The 19,385-nt window shown below is 40.2% G+C and overlaps 1 protein-coding gene across 4 annotated transcripts in view; it reads left to right on the top strand.

The window, feature by feature from the left end:
* The window catches only part of ENTREP2 (endosomal transmembrane epsin interactor 2), a 1,647,307-nt gene that overhangs the window by 82,373 nt on the left and 1,545,549 nt on the right, over positions 1-19,385 (top strand). For 2 of the 4 annotated variants that reach the window (XM_069765842.1, XM_069765841.1), the window contains exon 2: positions 10,609-10,724. The exons of the other annotated variants lie outside the window; for them this stretch is intronic. The gene's annotated coding sequence lies outside the window, so the exon portion shown is untranslated. The remainder of the gene's footprint in view (positions 1-10,608; positions 10,725-19,385) is intronic. 4 annotated transcript variants of the gene reach the window in all.

Here is a 19,385-nt window from a genome sequence, read left to right as displayed (position 1 = left end):
TGCATGTGTTTCCTGCAGTAGCACAACAAGAAGCTGCGCCGGCCGGGGGCAAAGCTTCTGCTAGAATGCCGGTGCGGCACGCATTAGTCTGTCATTGTTAGTTTGCTAACTGTAAGTGATATCTGTAATTTGTATGTAACCCCTTCTCATGTACAGCACCATGGAATCAATGGTGCTATATAAATAAATAAAAATAATTAGTCAGATTAGCGGAAATCTGCTGTCTGCATGCCGTTTTACTTGCGTTGATCTCATGTGGTGATGAGAGCCGCTGGTTCATCCTTCACAATGCAGGCTGTGGATGTGTCCAGCGGTCTGTCGTGGATCCTAGTTCCTGAGAGCGGTCACTGCCTCCTCGTGGTGAGCGATGAATGGAGCAGGACCTGGTGTGACGTAAAGAATCACGTGGGACTGCAAGGTCTAGGCTGAATGTCGACAGGTACGGATAGCAAAAACGACCAAGATATTCCAATGCATTTCGGAAAGAACGCTTTCCTTCTTCAGGGATGGTCCTTAGTGTATTAAAGGTCCTTTTTATAGGTAAATTTAAGGTCAGCTGATTTTTAGAGGAAGCCAAATAGTTCAATCTTGCTATTAAGTCCTTTCGGAATCAGAGTGTCCAGAGTGAAAATCCACTTGCTTTCTACCCTGGACATTAGAGCAATATAGTTCCCCTTTCTCCATGGTGGTGGTACTTTTTCAAATCCTATGCTTTCCATGGATTGTGTTTCACTATTGTGGTATTCCACAAAGTGTTTGGAGAGTGGGTGGCCAAGAAATTTTTGTTTTATATTCCACATGTGCTCACTTATTCTAAACTTAAGTGGTTGTTTAGTGTGACCCACATACAGTTTGCTGCATGGACATTTGATCACGTATATGACCCTCTCTGAGGAGTAAGTGATAAAATGCTTACTAGCATAAGTTGTACCCTCTTTAGTAATTTCAGATATTTTCTTAGTTTGTGTTTGTTTGCACATTGTGCATTTGCGGCAAGGGAAAAAACCTTTCATGTTGTTCTTGAAAATTGTAGCAGGTCTATGGGCATAAGAACACTGGACCGTAGGTGAAATCAGATTGCCAAGATTGCGCGCTTTTTTATATATAAAGCGAGGAAGTGTGGGAATGACTTCCCAGGATTTTGTCATCTTTTAATATCCCCCAATGTCTATTCACTATTTTTTTGAGAATGCTAGCATTAGAGTACTGTGTAATTGGGACAAAGCCATTTGTCTCCTTGTCCTGTTTTTACGGGTTTTTCTTTAAGGAGATCCTGGCAAGGTAAACCAAAAACATAGTTTTTTGATGCCTCCAGTGATTTTATATTATAGCCTTTTTCCAAAAATTTGGCGGTTAATAGTTCTGCCTCCTTGTCAAACTGTTAAGGTCTAGAGCAGTTACGGTATAGTCTCATATACTGACTTTTTGGTACATTTAGTAGCCAGTTGGGTAAAAGGCAGCTATCAGTGGGAATAAAACTGTTAGCATCTGTAGGCTTATTAAAAGTGCAAGTATGTATAGAAGAGTTATCAATAAAAAAAATTTAGGTCTAAAAAGTTAATAGTATGAGTACTAGTAGTAGCGGTGAACCTTAAAAATAATTTATTTTTATTAATATCAATTAAAACTTGGTACAAGGACTGCGGGTCCCCTGCCCGATGAATATGACATCATTTATAAAATGGCATCATAGGACCAGGTCCGCGCGTATAACACCCTGTTAGGGCTGGTGGAGCGCACCAAATAATAGGTAGATATGAGGTGCGGTCGCAGCCCGGGGTCCACTGTGCAGAGATGGTACCTGCTGCTGAGTAATGGAGGATGGACACTTGCTCACACGTGGGTTAGGCTTCACCCAGTGTGAGTGGAAGCAAACTCTGTTGCTTCACAGAGTCGCCAAAATATGCTGCGCCCTGTTAGCAGTCACAGGGTGCAGCTGCAAGACACTAGTGGGATCCCTATGAATCACCCCCACTAAACTGGTGATTGGACTCACTCTGACCCTCGGTGGCTTTTGAGCCCGCGCCTGAGGACGCCCCGAGTCAGATGCAGAGTCCAAGCAGGAATTCCCACCCTACACTGACAGGCTGTCAGGAAAGCGCACTGATTCGCACGGTGCAGGCGGACACTGCAAAAAAGCACTGTAACGTGTGCTAAGTGTGCAGATAGCACTGTTGGGTGCTAGATAGCTTCCACCATTCGCGAGCAGTCAACAACACAAGGAATGGGAATGATTAAGGAGCTTTCATCCATCGACAGTTATTCATCTACACACACACGTTATCAAGTTTACACTAGTGCATGGCTGTGTGGCCATGCGAACCTTTTATAGCGGAAGCTCTCTGGGACCTTCCTAGTGGTCCAATAGGAGCTGCTACAGGACCTGAGCATGTGGCCCCCAACCTCCAATGAGAGGTAATCCCTTGGACATGCTCAGTAGAGGAAAAGCAGGACTTAGTCCCAGGAGCGTCTGCTCGCCACTGATCAGTGCTGGTTACAGTGGCAGGGCCTGGAAAGGCAGCAGTAACCAAGTGTACAGTATCTGCCTGAGCCACATGCTGGGACCGACGTCTCTGCTGAGCAGGCTCCACTGTGGCTGGAGAAGAATGGGAGACCGCAGCGGCGGTGGTTCGAAATTCCCCCTGTGCAGAGGTGGGAACTCGACACCTAACACATAATATAATGTCCTCTTCCCACTTAGAGGTTTGCGTAACCTGGTCCCCATTGCTGAGTGTAGTAGTGCGCCTCGAATTTAAAAAAGTTGTGAGTTAAAATAAATAACATGCATTCTTTCAAGAATTGTTTGTTCCTTCGGTAAAGAGGATAGTTTATCCAGATAATACAGTGCAGAGTCACAGCCATTCATGTTCTCAATAACGGTGTATAAAGAAGTAATATCTAGGGTGCCTAAGATATAATGATCCTGCCATTGTATATTCTCTAGTATCTTCAATATATGGGTGCTGTCTTTAAGGTGGGCTGGCAATGAAGGTAACAGTTTCTGTAAGTGGGTATCCACAAATTGTGACATGTTGGCTTTTAGGCATTGTATTCCAGATATAATTGGGCACCCTGGTGTGTTTGTAAGGCTTTTGTGTATCTTCGGTAGAAATGTGGCTAATCTAGGATAGGGAGTGTGGATAAAATCAAATTCATTCATGCTTAAAATCCTTTGTTGAGTCCAGTGGTTTTTAAATTCTTCATTTCTGTGATAAAGTATTCTAATTTACTGAGATAATGACTTTAGGGTTTTGATTGGCTTTAAGCCATAATCATCCCTTCTCCCTATCTATACTGTGGTACAAGAATTGTTTGTGTGATGTGACTTCCATGGAGCACTGGATGCTTTCCTCCCTTTTCATTTCCAAATCAAGGAAAGTTGCATTCTTGAATGATTCTTGAATCGGCATTGAATGATGACAAATTGTTTAGGCTTACATGTTAAACATATTTTCTTTAGTCCACAGGTTCCTTTCAAATGTAGTATGCACTATTTAACATCATTAATGCTCACTTCACATCTTAATGCAAATGTATTCCTGTATGCTTGTTTCTGGTAATGGGAAAGGTGACATTGTAGCTCTTTATTAAAGTTTATGTAGAATCGTTTCTTTTTAACTGATTAATCATTACCAACGTACAGAAATAAAAGCAATATCTGAAAAGGCGAGACAGCAATGAATAGGGTAGATCATGATGGGAATATGAAAGTGATTCATTTTATTTTGAGATTTTATCAACTCTCTCAGTTTCTACTCATTGAAGACTAAATATACAAATCAATTTTTTTTATCTTTGCACGCAAAATAATGCTATTATTCCATTTTATTTTCAATTATAAGGTAGACTGAGGATAATTTCTTTCACTGATCGCATACATACTAATTGTAACCTGTGGGACTGCTCACAAGTCCATTTTTTACCGGAAGCATAGATGACAAGGTCAAATACAAGTCTATGGGTATCCGTGTGCTGTACGTCTTTAATATCTAAAAAACACAAGAACAAAAACTAAAAAAATGAACTGGAATATAAGTTGGGGTACATGCAGCATATAAGTGCATATTCACATTTGCCACTAAACAGACAAAACCCAAGATAAAACATAGTAGGCAAATAGACTGCAGTAATTAAATAAGCAGCGATAATGCATTAAAAGAATACAGGGTGTTTAGCTAACATAATTTTGATTAAAAAAATGTAACATCTATCCCACAACGTCATGGTGACCCTATTCAGGATGGTCCTAACCTCTTGTATTAAAACCTTAACATTTTCAAGTGACGTAGTGTGGATATGGGCTGAGAAGGACTGAGAATCGGGTAATGGACACGTAGTCATGGGGAATTGCACGAAAATGCTCCAAGAAAAGAAAGCCATACCTTTATATGCACAGAGTGGTCAATAAACAGTTTTGTACATGTCTAATATTAGAAAGTATAGGAAAAGCTTTGTAATTTATTCATTTCTTCATTTATTAATTTTATCCGTGAAAAACATTGATGACACAATGATAGTAAAAATAGACACCGACCACACAGTGATCCAATACACTGACACACCAGTACAATTTTTTTTTATTTACTTGTCTTATATGAACGTGTGAAGTAGGCTTAAGTCAGTGCTTCTCCAGAATGGATACAACTCCTGATAATTGTCAAAAAGTGGGAGGCTAGCTTGTTTTTCTTTAAAAAAAATGACATTATTTATCAGAAATCTCAACATACAGAAAAGAAGTTACAACCAAGGGAAAATAAATTAGATTATTAGGCAAAGTCATATAAAGGTTCCCCCGATTATTCCTTTAGATTTGTTTATTGCATTGGCATCTGCTCATGTTCCATGTTGTTGATACTGACAGTTTCCCAAAGGTATTCATGTTGTGTGAAAAGCAGTTGATTTGTATTTGTTTCTTGCTCAGCAAAAGGCATAATACTTGTAATAATTTGTATATGGTTCTGGTGTGCTAACAGTGTAGCGTGTAAAACAGGTGCCATGAACTTGGTGGCATGAATAATCAGATGAATAAAGAGATGGCCATGCATCCACAACTACTGATTAAATTTAAGGATTTTGTTTTCCAGATTTAAAGACAAATCAACCTTTACTTAGGATTTTTGTTAGCTATGTTTTACTATACGAATGGCATGCTTTTGGTGACATGAAAGGTACAGTCATGGCCAATGGGTGCCAATACTTTTGTCTGGCCCATTTTTGGAGTTTTGTGTGAAATGATCAATGTTTTGCTTTTTGCTTCATTCTCTTTTGTGTTTTTTCATTTAAGACAAATTAAACTAGTCTGATTGCCGTATGTGGAGTCGGGAAGGAATTTTTTTCCCCAAGGTGGAGCTTACTCTTTGCCACATGGTTTTTTTTTTGCCTTCCTCTGGATCAACATGTTAGGGCAAGTTAGGTTAGGCTATGGGTTGAACTAGATGGACTTAAAGTCTTCCTTCAACCTTAATAACTATGTAACTATGTAAATAAAGATAATAATACCAAACAATTTGTGTTTGCAATCATTTTCAGGAAGAAACTGAGTATTATCTGACAGAATTGCAGGGGTGTCAATACTTTTGGCCATGACTGTAACTGCCTATGTAAAAACTAAAGATTTTTATCTCATGAAAACAGTGTCTAAAGGTGTTTTGCTTTGGCATGGCAGTATGTGGACAAACACTATGATACAGGTGAGTATAATAAAGCTTATTTTTCAGTTCTTCCAGGTTGGGTTGGGAGCTTATATACAGCATAATAGAATGCTGTATATAAGCCCTGAAAGGTGATGGCCGTATCTTATATTGGCCAAAAGTGCTGACAGGTGCACTTTAGCTGTTCACAATAACAGTAATTTTGGCCAGGGGAGCTCACACTTTTACACGCCACTGTAGATCTAAGCAGTCTGTGTAGTATGAAATGGTGCTGTCATATTGTACCATATTATGTGGAATGTCTCCACTAATTGCAACGTTTTTCAGGAAAATACTACTGGAATACAGCTTCCAATATGGCATGGCATTTTTTTTATCATTTGAAAGGAAAAATATGAGTCATATGTAGGTATAGTATGGCACTATAACTACAACTTCAGAAGCTACACATAATACCTCCATGTACAAGAGCTCATACCTTTAAACAATATAACAAGTTATGATATGTGTATAAGATTGCTTCATCTTAGTAAAAATCATCTGCTTTCATTTGTGAAGCTGATGAATATGTAAACATATTACAGTTTATGTAGTTCACCAAAGACTGAAGTAGCTTCTGATATTGTGCTTCCACTGATTCTCTTGTGCTGGTTGCATTCCCGGTGGGTTTAATCATTTCATTGTGGTTGAATTAGAATGAAGTGCATTAAAATGACACAAGAATAACATCAATCATTTGTATTTAACCTAAAGAATCGTTTAAACGGTTTGCAAAATAGAAAATGCAGAAAAAAAATATTCTCTCTTTTGATAAAAATAAAACCGACTTGGAGAAAATTAATACAAACAAGAAATACAAAAGCACGTGTCTGCCTACTAAAATAAGGATTCACTCAAGTAAAAATATGGAGGAAATGTTCAGCTTGTCTATTGCTACAGCCTAGAATATGTCACATATGAAAAAAATGGAGAACGGTCCAAGAGTATCAAAATAACAATTTTATTACATAAATAACAACCAATAAAATGTACAAAATACAAAATACAAGACTAGGATCGGGAAAAAGGGAGGGCAGAAGTCACGACCAAACAGATGGAAAAAATGGCCAACATGGGAAAGAAACACAGGCTAAGTGCCATCAATAGAAAAGGAACCCTGAGTAGTAGATCCGTATTGAGTCCAATGACTAGTTAAATCAGACATGTAGTGCGCACTACCTCCTAACTACACTCCGGTTCATGTATTATCATATTTGCTTACCCATGCTTCAGCCAGGTCGGGACAACTGCCCCCTGCCGCCACCGACGCGCGTTTCGCCTTCTTTGTCAAGGTGACCGCACCTTGACAAAGAAGGCGAAACGCGCGTCGGTGGCGGCAGGGGGCAGTTGTCCCGACCTGGCTGAAGCATGGGTAAGCAAATATGATAATACATGAACCAGAGTGTAGTTAGGAGGTAGTGCGCACTACATGTCTGATTTAACTAGTCATTGGACTCAATACGGATCTACTACTCAGGGTTCCTTTTCTATTGATGGCACTTAGCCTGTGTTTCTTTCCCATGTTGGCCATTTTTTCCATCTGTTTGGTCGTGACTTCTGCCCTCCCTTTTTCCCGATCCTAGTCTTGTATTTTGTATTTTGTACATTTTATTGGTTGTTATTTATGTAATAAAATTGTTATTTTGATACTCTTGGACCGTTCTCCATTTTTTTCATATGTGATATATCCATAGGGAGAGTCCTGCTGGTGCACGGATATGAATACTGTAGCCTAGAATATGTTCAGTTTTTTACATGAATTAGTGTTTATTATGATCACATTGATGGTGATCAGTCTCAGGAAACAGACTCTCAAATGAGAGAACCCAGCTGAATTATAGAACATATGCAGAAAACAATTCTGTATCCTCCCCACCAGAAATATTTCTACATGAATTGTCATAGTCCTATTATACGATGGAAGTGATTTGATATTGATATATTTGTTACACTACACTAAGTAATGATGTACAATAACAAATTATATTGTGGTGCCGTGTTAGCCAGAAAAAATCGATGTGAATACTTTTCTGCCCAATGATGACAAAAGTACTCTGGGAGTGATACCTTTATTTGCTAACCAGAAAATAATATGTTTGCAAGCTTTCAGAGCACAGTGGCTCCTTCTTCAGGCAAGATTTAAGGTATCACTTCCAGAATACTTTTGTCGTCATTACACTAAGTAATAAATTATTGCAAGCTATACAGCTTGTCATAAGCATATTTGATATTTATAGCACTCCACCATGTGGCTTTTCTGTAGTTACAGGTTACATCATAAAACATCATACAAGTAAAACTGGTTATAAGTAAAGAGTATTGATCATAAGATAATTACTGCACATGCTTTTAAAACAGTACTTTATAAGCTTTTTCTTCTATGGCTTAGTCTACCAAATCAAAGTGATTAGTGTGTTACATTAGTGGTCCAAATCTGTGCCATAAGAGTGATATGTACAATAGAGTTCTGTGTCACATCTCCACCTGGACCAGTTCTTGCGACTTTTTCTTCTGTGGCCAAGCGCCACCATATTCATTCTGCGGGAAGTGCTGGTGATAGAACCAGAAGTTCTGGATGGCGCAGCATCCATCCAGCTATTTAGATTATAATGGCTGTCCTGTCTGGCAGTATGGGTGTGTGTCCAGCTTGAGTTATCAGCTCCCTGCTCAAGCCAATTGGAGAGCACCACCCCACTTTAAGCTTCCAGGTTACTTTGAACTTTGTGAAATATAGTCTTGCTCTTCTCTGGTTCAGCTCTCTGTGATTAGCTCCTTGTCTCATTGTTCCTTGTTTTGACATTGGCTTGTATTTCTAATTCTGATTTTGTATGTTTCTTGACCTCTTGGTTCTGACCACGCCTGCCAGCCTGCACCACCTAGTGGCAGGTTATTCTATAGCCCAGTCCATGGGTCCCTGTTTGTCAAGAGTCCTGTACAGCAGTTAAAGGGTCAAAGCCTGGACAGGATGATTTCACAGAAATGTGATAGACTTGTAGTCACATTGTGTTGTATAAGTGTTCCCTTTATTTTTTTGAGCATATATATATACACACAGTGGGGAAAATAAACATTTGTTACACTGCTGATTTTACAAATATTCTCACCTAAAAAGCATAGTGAGGTCTGTAAATTTTATCGTAGGTACACTTCAATTGTGAGAGACAGAATCTGAAAATAAAAACCTGAAAATTACATTGTATGATTCTTAAATCATTAAACTGCGTTTTATTGCATGAGATAAGTATTTGATCACCTACCAACCAGCAAGAATTGTGCCTCTCACAGACCTGTTAGGTTTTTTCAAGAAGCCTTCTTACTATGCTCTCATTACCTGTATTAATTGCACCCCTTTGAACTTAACTGTATGAAAGACACATGGCCACACTCAATCAACCACACTCCAACCTCTCCACCATGATCAAAACCAAACAGCTGTCTAAGGACAACAGGAACAAAATTGTAGACCTGCACAAGGCTCGGATGGTCTACAGGGCAATAGGCAAGCAGCTTGGTGAGAAGGCAACAACTGTTGACACAACTAAAGGAAAATGGAAGAAACACAAGACGACTGTCAATCTTCCTTAGTCTGGGGCTACATGCAAGATTTTGCCTCGTGGGGTAAGGATGATTCTGAGAAAGGTCAGGAATCAGCCCAGGACTACATGGGAGGACCTGGTCAATAACCTGAGAAGAGCTGGGATCACAGTCCCAAACATTACAGTTAGTAACACACTACACTGTCATGGATAAAAATCCTGCAGGACATGCAAGCTCCCCCTGCTCACACCAGCACATGCCCAGGGCTGTTATAAGTTCACCAATGACCATCTGGATTATCCAGAGGAGGCATGGGAAAAGGTCATGTGGTTAGATAATAAAATAGAACCTTTTGGTATCATCTCCACTCACCTTTTCTGGAGGAAGAAAGAGGAGGAGTACAGCCCCAAGAACACCGTCCCAACCATGAACCATGGTGGGGAAACATTATACTTTGAGGGGTGCTTTTCTGCAAAGGGGACAAGATGACTACACCGTATTGAAGGGAAGATGGATGAGGTTATACATTGCAAGATTTTGGCCAACAGCCTCCTTCCCTCAGTAAGAGCATTGAAGATGGGTTTTGGCTTGGTCTTCCTGCATGACAATGACCTGAAATACACAGCCAGGGCAACTAAGGAGTGGCTCCGTAACAAGCATTTCAGGGTTCTGGAGTGGCCTAGCCTGTCTCCAGACCTGACCCAAAATCTTTGGAGGGAACTGAAACTCAATGTTGCCCAGTGACAGCCCTGCTGCAGTGTGTGCAAACTTAGTCAAGAACTGCAGGAAATGTATAACCTCTGTAATTGCAAACAAAGGTTTCTGTACCAAATATTAAGTTCTGTTCTTCTATTATATCAAATACTTATTTAATGCAATAAAATGCAAATTAATTATGTAAAAAGCATGCAAGGTGATTTTCTTGAAGTGTGTCTACGTAAAAAATTAGACCTCTCCATTCTTTGACTGTAGGAAAACTTGCAAAATTGTCATTGTATCAAATACTTATTTTCCCTACTAATATATATATATATATATATATATATATATATATATATATATATACATATATATATATATATATATATATATACATATATATATATATATAAGCAGCAATGTCTGTTTATACATTTTGCACTACAGCTGCTAAAACAAGCAAATCACCTAATAGAGTAACACAGATAACTCCCTTCGATCCTTCAAATTTAAATCCTTAGGACTGCTAATTAGGACAAAGAGTATGGTACTGATTCTGTCATCCTATACTGAAAATACATCATTGAGATTTATGGTAGGTATTACTTTAAATCTAGACAAGGCAATTTTCTTATAAGTAAATAAGTGCAATGTTTTTTTTTTACCTTGTATTTTATCACAGTTCCTGTAAGAAATGTGCTGACTGCTGGGGTTCAAAACAGCAATGCAATCATTTGGGAGATTCATAGACATATGCTTCCTTGATGTTGCACCCTGAAAAGTGTCCAAAATCTATAGGTTAGTGAAATAGTGTAATATTGTAATTTTTCCTGCTATTATAGATACTTCAGAGCAGAATTAACAGGCAGTAGAATTCCTTTAGTTGCTTTTTTAGACATATCAGATCTGTTGTGACATTGTAGTCAGCAATGGAGCCTGAAATTAGGTTTGTATATGTATGAAGGTAGATCAATAGCTACTACATGGTTGATTGGTAATTGAATTGCCTCTAATCAACATGAACGTGCTCAGTGATTCAAAAAAACTGTACTAATAACTGCTATACACATTCAGCAAGATCAGTCACTACATAGCATGCCAAATAAGGCCAACCACAAAGTATCTGCAAATTATTATCTCCCTAGATAAAATATATTTAATGTAAATTACATGGAGATTTATTGTCTTGGATTTAGAGTTAAATCATAGTTAGCTCATGATGCACAGCTGATATACAGTACGTACAGTATGTAGTGAAGCCTCTAAAAAACCCTCTTTGTGCAGATCTTGCTCATCTAGATTAAATATGATAGGTTTTTAGTTCCAGCATATATCTTGCATAATAGCCATCTATTTTGAAAAACACCCCCACCCTTTCAAAAATGGACCATTTTTCAGTACAATTTTCAGTGGCCATCCCAAAAAGGTTTCACTGTTCTACATGGTCATTGTGTGAAAATGAGTTTGCCACCCAACACATGAGTAAATACATGATGGTCCCTTACCATTATGTTACTAATATAGAGGTGCTTGTCACAAAATTAGAATATCATCAAAAAGTTAATTTATTTCAGTTCTTCAATACTTCTTCAATTCTTCAAAAAGTAATACTTATTACAAACTGAGTGATCTATTTCAAGTGTTTATTTCTGTTAATGTTGATGATTATGGCTTACAGCCAATGAAAACCCAAAAGTCTTTATCTCAGTAAAATAGAATAATTTATAACACCATCTTGAAAGATGATTTTTAAATCTGAAATGTTGGCCAACTGAAATGTAGGTTCAGTAAATGCACTCAATACTTGGTTGGGGCTCCTTTTGCATCAATTATTGCATTAATGCAGTGTGGAATGGAGGTAATCAGCTTTTGGCACTGCTGAGGTGTTATGGAAGTTCAAGTTGCTTTGATAGCAACCTTCAGCTCATCTGTATTGTTGGGTCTGATGCCTCTCATCTTCCTCTTGACAATACCCCATCGATTCTCTATGGGGTTAAGGTCAGGCAAGTTTGCTGGCCAATCACACACAGTGATACTGTTTATAAGCTAGGTATTAGTACTTTTGGCAGTGTGGACAGGTGCCATGTTCAGAATGAAATTTCCATCTCCAAAAAGCTTGTCGGCAGAGGGAACCATGAAGTGCTCTAAAAATTTACTGGTAGATAGCTGTGCTGACTTTGACCTTGATAAAGCACAGTGGACTTACACCAGTAGATGACGTAGCTCCCCAAGCCATCACTGAGTGTGGAAACATCACACTAGTCCTCAAGCAGCTTGGAATGTGTGTCTCTCCACTCTTCCTCCAGACTCTGGGACCTTGAATTCCAAATGAAATGCAAAATTTACTTTCATCTGAAAACAAAAAATTGGACCACTATGCAACAATCCAGTTCTTTTTCTCCTTGGCCCAAATAATACGCTTCTGGCATCTATTGGTCAAGGAATGTGACGCTTGGAGCCCATGTCCTGGATATGTGTGTGTGGGGGGGCTCTTGAAGCAATGACTCCAGAAGCATTCCACTCCTTGTGAATCTCCCCCAAATTTTTGAATGGCCTTTTCTTAACAATCCTTTCAAGGCTTCAGTTATCCCGTTTGCTTGTGCACCTTTTTCTACCACACTTTTTCCTTCCACCCAACTTTCCATTAATATGCATGGATATAGCACTCTGTGAACAGCCAGCTTCTTTAGCAATGACCTTTTGTGGCTTACTCTCCTTGTGGAGTGTGTCAATGACTGCCTTCTGGATATCTGTCAAGTCCGCAGTCTTCCCCATGATTGTGGAGCCTGATGAAACAGACTAAGGGACTTTTTAAATGCTTAGGAAGTCTTTGCAGGTTTTGTTTTTTAAATTATTCTAATTTACTGAGATAATGACTTTTGGGTTTTCATTGACTGTAAGCCATAATCATCAAGATTAACAGAAATAAACACTTGAAATAGATCACTCTGTTTGTAATGACTCTATATAATATATGAGTTTCACATTTTGTATTGAATAACTGGAATTAACTTTTGATGATATTCTAATTTTGTGAGAAGCACCTGTAGTTTGAGTCCATGACCTGGTTTGGGATTCTACTTCTTAAAAAGAGCTTTTTCACAACAACTAAATGCAATAATCACAAAATAACACAATAAACCTGAACAAAAAATATATTTCTGTTTTCAAAACACAACTTTGGCACTATGACTACTTGGTACTACTTGTAGCACCTACATTTGGAAGAGAAAGTTTTATTAGTCATAAACCTTTAGTTTATCCTCTGCAAATGCATCTATTGTCCAACACCAGCATTACACAAAATCTCTCATGGATGCTTGACCAGGCTTTGAATAACTAGTCCTCAATTCATGCTGAACTTGTCTACAGACTCATATAATGGGCAGGGAGAAGGGACAGGGAGTCTCCATGTGAGTAGTATCCAGCTGGAATCCAAACGAGTTTGCTAGCATTTGTCATGTGGGGCCCTGTTATGATCCGGTGACCTTGGAGCTGCATGAGAACTTTCACTGGAGAAGGTGGCCACTATACTGACCGCAATCCTGAACATAACAACGCAACTAGAAGTAGCCGTGGAGTGTACCGAACACACCTAGACACCTCGTCACAGCCGGAGGACTAAATACCCCGAAAGATGGAAATTGGAATACTATCTTGCCTCAGAGAAAATCCCCAAAGGATAGACAGCCCCCCACAAATATTGGCGGTGAGTCGGAGAGGAAAAAACATACACAGGCAGAAAAACAGGATTTAGCACAGGAGGCCACTCTAGCTAGATAGGACAGGATAGGACAGAATTCTGTGCGGTCAGTATTAAAACCCTTCAAATACATCTACAGCAGAATATACAAAAAAACTTCCTACATCCAACTAAAAGACGTAGGAGCGTAAATCTGCAACTCCAGTGAATCCTACAATCAGAGCAGGAATAAAACTGAAACAAGCACACAGCAGTGTGCCACAGATACAAAAACCAAACACTTATCTTTGCTGAATTTGGCAGCAAGCAGGTGAAGCCAGAAAGTGATCCAACACTTCACAAGGAACATTGACAAGTGGCAAGGGCTTAAGGATCCTGCACACCTAAATATCCCAGTCAGAATTGTAATCATCCGATACACCTGGCCAGGACTGCGAGTCAGAGACAACTGCATTCCCACCTACAACCACAGGAGGGAACCCAAGAGCAGAATTCACAACAGGGCCCCCACAACCCCCTATTTACAATATAATGACCCCGACAACCCTCTATATACAATATGTTGGCCCCACAGTTTCTATATACATTATATTGTGGATCCCTGCTCTATCACAGGATTGAACTTTATTTGCATCATATCAACTCTTAGGCTAGTTTCACACTAGCGTTTTGAGGAGTTGCGGAGGGCTGCAGACTTCCTCCATGAAGCCCCACCCTAGGCCGCACCTCCATTCTACGCTGGTCGCCGCATCGTCAAAACAACGCATGCGGAAGCATCTGCATACAGCGGCACGACCTGCGTACCTAATGTTAAAGATAGGTATGCAGGCCGCATGCACGCCGCATGCAGAAGTAGACGGAGCTAGCGGCGGAGGTGCGGCTGAGGGCGGGCTTCACAGAGGAAGTCCGCAGCTCTCCGCAACGCTAATGTGAAACCGACGTTACACAGTTCAAAGTGGCAGTCGCTATAGAACCTTGGACTTGGGGCAAGAAGATGCTAGCTAACATGGTGGAATAAAGATTTTGTGATGGTTACTCTACCATTGCTTCTGCTCTATTTTTTCTGAAAATGTCTAAAATATATATTTATGAAATGTAAAAGATATAGACATTTTAAATGCATTTTTATTACATACTATTAACATTTGATCTGTAAAAGACTACATCTCTGATTTATCAAAGTAGGTGGAACATGGGTTAGACATGGTGTATCGAAGCTCACCCAACTCTTCAAAAGTCATGGCACACCACACCCTGATTGGAGTAACATACTGTATATGATGAGTCACATTGAGGTGCCCAGCAGTGATAAGATGCTTCTAAGGCCGGGGTCACACTTGCGAATGCAATGCGAGAAACTCGTTCGAGTCTCTCACCTCAATACCTGGCTCTGCCGTCGGCACTCAGGACCGGAACGTTCAGCTGCATAGAAATACATGCAGCCGCATGCTCCGGTCCCGAGTGCCGACAGCAGTGCCGGGTATTGAGGCGATAAACTCATCTAAGTTTCTCGCATTGCACTCGCAAGTGTGACCCAGGCCTAATTCATTAAGTGGCATGCACCTCTTAAAGTGGATATCAAGGACTGCTGGGGATTCAGAAGCCTCTGCTGACATCACATTTACAGAGGGGTGGTTTCTTTTCCTGTTCGCTCTGTCAAAGTTGCTGGACTTCCCAGGTCTTTCTGATTGACAGCCAGATCCCTGCTGCCTAACTGGGGAAGCTGGCTGTCAATCAGAATGACCTCAGAAGTCCTGCCCCTTTGCATCAGCAGAGACAGCTGAATCCCCAGCAGGCCAGTGACCGCTCTGTGCCAGGGAAGAACAGCGCTGTGCACAACAAGCAGTTAAGTTGCAATTACCTGCCTGTTAATGCTTAGATACATTTTTTTGTAAAGTCTAGGATACCCCTTTAATAAATTATGAGTAGCATACTCCTGCAAAACCATTATTAAAGACGTACGTTTCATAATAAATCGGACCCTAAGTATAGTATTGATATTTAGACTAAGGATCATCAGCCCACACAACTTTTCATTACTGAAAAAGGGTTCCTTGACTTAACATAACAATGGGTTGGGGTATTTTCCATTCTCCTAACCTGTTTGAAAGTGCTGTGGCCCTTGGCTTTTGATTTTCTGTCTTAAAAGATTCTCCTGATGTTTAGAACATAACAGTTCTTCTTCTGTGCGCTGCTGCACATCTTAGATTAAAACAATTTAGCGTGAGTGCAGTCATATGGTGTAGGCTTCCTTTAATTCCTCACATAACAAAATATATATAGCACAGACAGAGCCTCAGGCAGCTCCCGTACTGCAATAACGGCATCTTAAGAAAAGCAATAGCTTTGAGGTTTCCGAGCACATAACCAAATTCTGAAACCTTGTGAAAAATACTGAGGCTCATGTGAAGGCCAAAGGGCTGTGATTTGGGAAGTGCAAAAGCAGCATTTCTCTGACAGTCTGCCTGGAGGAACCTTCTGGAACTCGTACTATTCTCTAGGCAATCATGACTACGACCAGAGTTCAAGGAATATGTCTAGCAAAAATGTGTTAATATGCTGCAGTTCATTCAGCACTTAGAATTTATAAAATGCTACCTGGTGAATAATAAATGTCAGAAAACACTGCAATGTAATTCTGGTTGTTGAACAGGTGTAATTGTAGAAGCACAAAAATGTTCTCTTTATAGGGTGAGTTACATCACTTAACTCCTCTCATGGCAAAACACATCTGGCGTTTGATGCTGCAGTGTCAGCGCTCAGCATACAGCACAACAGTGCGTGTATCATATGCAAATAATACTTAAAGGTTAATATTAAAATGAAGAACAATTGTAGTTTAAGGATTAGCCCCTTAAGGATCTGGTGATGTTACATTTTTCTGATTTTGTTTTCTACCTCGCCTTCGCCAATGAGTCATAAAGTTTATATTTTTCTGTCGACATGGCCATATTAGAGCTTGTATTTTATGGGCGAGTTATAGTTTTGAATGACAAGATTCAAAAGATTCATTTTACCCTGCAATGTACTGAAAAAGAAGAAGAAAAATTCACAATGCATGAAATAGAGGAAAAAATGCAATTCCCAATTTTTTTGTAGGGGGTTTGTATTTAAATTATACGTTGTATGGTAAAAATTACCTGGCACCGTGCTTCTGCATATTTTTGCGAAGCAGAATAAATAAATAAAACTGTAGTTTAGGATTTTCTTTTTTTACGTAGAATCATAGAATGTTGGAGTTGGAAGGGACCTCCTGGGTCATCTGGTCCAACTCCCTGCTCAATGCGGGTTTCACTAAATCATTCCAGTCAAATGTCTGTCCAGGCTCTGTTTGAAGATTTCCATTGAAGGAGTGCTTGCCACCTCTCGTGGCAGCCTGTTCCACTCGTTGATCACCCTCTTTGTCAAAAAGTTTGTTATAATATCTAATCTGTGTCTCCTCACATTCAGTTTCATCCTATTGCTTCCCGTTTTTCCTTGTGCAAATGAGAATAAAGCTGATCCCTCTACAGTGTGACAGCCCTTGAGATATTTGTAGACAGCTATTAAGTCTCCTCTCAGTCTTTCCTTTGCAAGCTAAACATTCTTAAATCCTCTAACCGGTCCGCATAGGACATTTGCTTGCAGACCGGTCACCATTCTGGTAGCTCTTCTCAGAACTTGCTCCAGTTTGTTCATGTCTTTTTTTTAAATTGTAATGCCAAGAACTGGACACAATATTCGAGATAAGGTCTGAACAAAGAGGATTAGGTGGGAATAAATAATAATAATAATAATAATCTTTATTTTTATATAGCGCTAACATATTCCGCAGCACTTTACAGTTTTGCTTTATGTGATCTAAACTATATGCTTCTGTTAATGTAACCCACAATTGTGTTTGCCTTTTTTATGCTGCATCACACTCATGTTAAGTTTGTGATCTATTAGTATAGTTCCTCCCATTCTGTAGATATTTTTTTCATCTTTCTTGCCCCAATGTAGGAGTTTGCATTTCTCCCTGTTAAAAAAACCCCAAAAAAACAAAACATTCTGTTAGTTGCTGCCCACCTTTCCAGTTTGTTTAGATCTTTTCAAATCCTCTCTCTTCTCTAGTATTAGCTATCCCTCTTGGCATTGTGTCATCACGAAATGTAAGCAGTTTACCCTCAATTACATCATCTAAATCATTTATAAAGATGTTGAAAAACACACTGTTAGGGCTGGCGGAATGCACCGAGTAAATATAGACATCCGGTCCACCGTGCAGGAGTGGAACCTGCTGCTAGTAAATGGCGGCACCATATGGCGGTATTACACCTGAACAGACACGGGTTCCTGTTATGATTAGGCAATTCAGTACCACAGTGAACATAGAGGTCAGAGCACATACAGTGATCTGACAATAATCCAAAAACATAGAACGAGCTCTGAGACATGGGAACTCTGTTGACCGCAATCCCTAATCCTATCCAACAACACTAGAGGCAGCCGTGGATTGCGCCTAACGCTACCTATGCAACTCGGCACAGCCTGAGAAACTAGCTAGCCTGAAGATAGAAAATAAGCCTACCTTGCCTCAGAGAAATACCCCAAAGGAAAAGGCACCCCCCACATATAATGACTGTGAGTAAGATGAAAAGACAAACGTAGAGATGAAATAGATTTAGCAAAGTGAGGCCCGACTTTCTGAACAGAGCAAGGATAGGAAAGGTAACTTTGCGGTCAACACAAAACCCTAAAAACCACACAAAGGGGGCAAAAAGAACCTCCGTACCGAACTAACGGCACGGAGGTACACCCTCTGCGTCCCAGAGCCTCCAGCAAACAAATAGATAAGCTGGACAGAAGAAAAGCAAACAAAATAGCAAAGGAAAACTTAGCTATGCAGAGCAGCAGGCCACAGGAACGATCCAGGAGGAAAACAAGTCTAATACTGGAACATTGACAGGAAGCCAGGATCAAAGCACTAGGTGGAGTTAAGTAGAGCAGCACCTAACGACCTCACCACTTCACCTGAGGGAGGAAACTCAGAAGCCGCAGTACCACTTCCCTCCACCAACGGAAGCTTACAGAGAGAATCAGCCGAAGTACCACTTGTGACCACAGGAGGGAGCTCTGCCACAGAATTCACAACAGTACCCCCCCCTTGAGGAGGGGTCACCGAACCCTCACCAGAGCCCCCAGGCCGACCAGGATGAGCCACATGAAAGGCACGAACAAGATCGGGAGCATGGACATCAGAGGCAAAGACCCAGGAATTATCTTCCTGAGCATAACCCTTCCACTTAACCAGATACTGGAGTTTCCGTCTTGAAACACAAGAATCCCAAATCTTCTCCACAATATACTCCAACTCCCCCTCCACCAAAACCGGGGCAGGAGGGTCAACAGAAGGAACCATAGGTGCCAAGTATCTCCGCAACAATGACCTATGGAATACGTTATGTATGGAAAAAGAATCTGGAAGGGTCAGACGAAAAGACACAGGATTAAGAACCTCAGAAATCCTATACGGACCAATGAAATGAGGTTTAAACTTAGGAGAGGAAACCTTCATAGGAATATGACGAGAAGATAACCAAACCAGATCCCCAACACGAAGTCGGGGACCCACACAGCGTCTGCGATTAGCAAAACGTTGAGCCTTCTCCTGGGACAAGGTCAAATTGTCCACTACCTGAGTCCAAATCTGCTGCAACCTGTCCACCACAGTATCCACACCAGGACAGTCCGAAGACTCAACCTGTCCTGATGAGAAACGAGGATGGAACCCA

Source organism: Ranitomeya imitator, chromosome 4 (assembly GCF_032444005.1).
Source record: "Ranitomeya imitator isolate aRanImi1 chromosome 4, aRanImi1.pri, whole genome shotgun sequence".
NCBI lineage: Eukaryota > Metazoa > Chordata > Amphibia > Anura > Dendrobatidae > Ranitomeya > Ranitomeya imitator.
The sequence above is the reverse complement of the archived record's forward strand: the minus strand, read 5'-3'. Positions and strand labels throughout refer to the sequence as shown.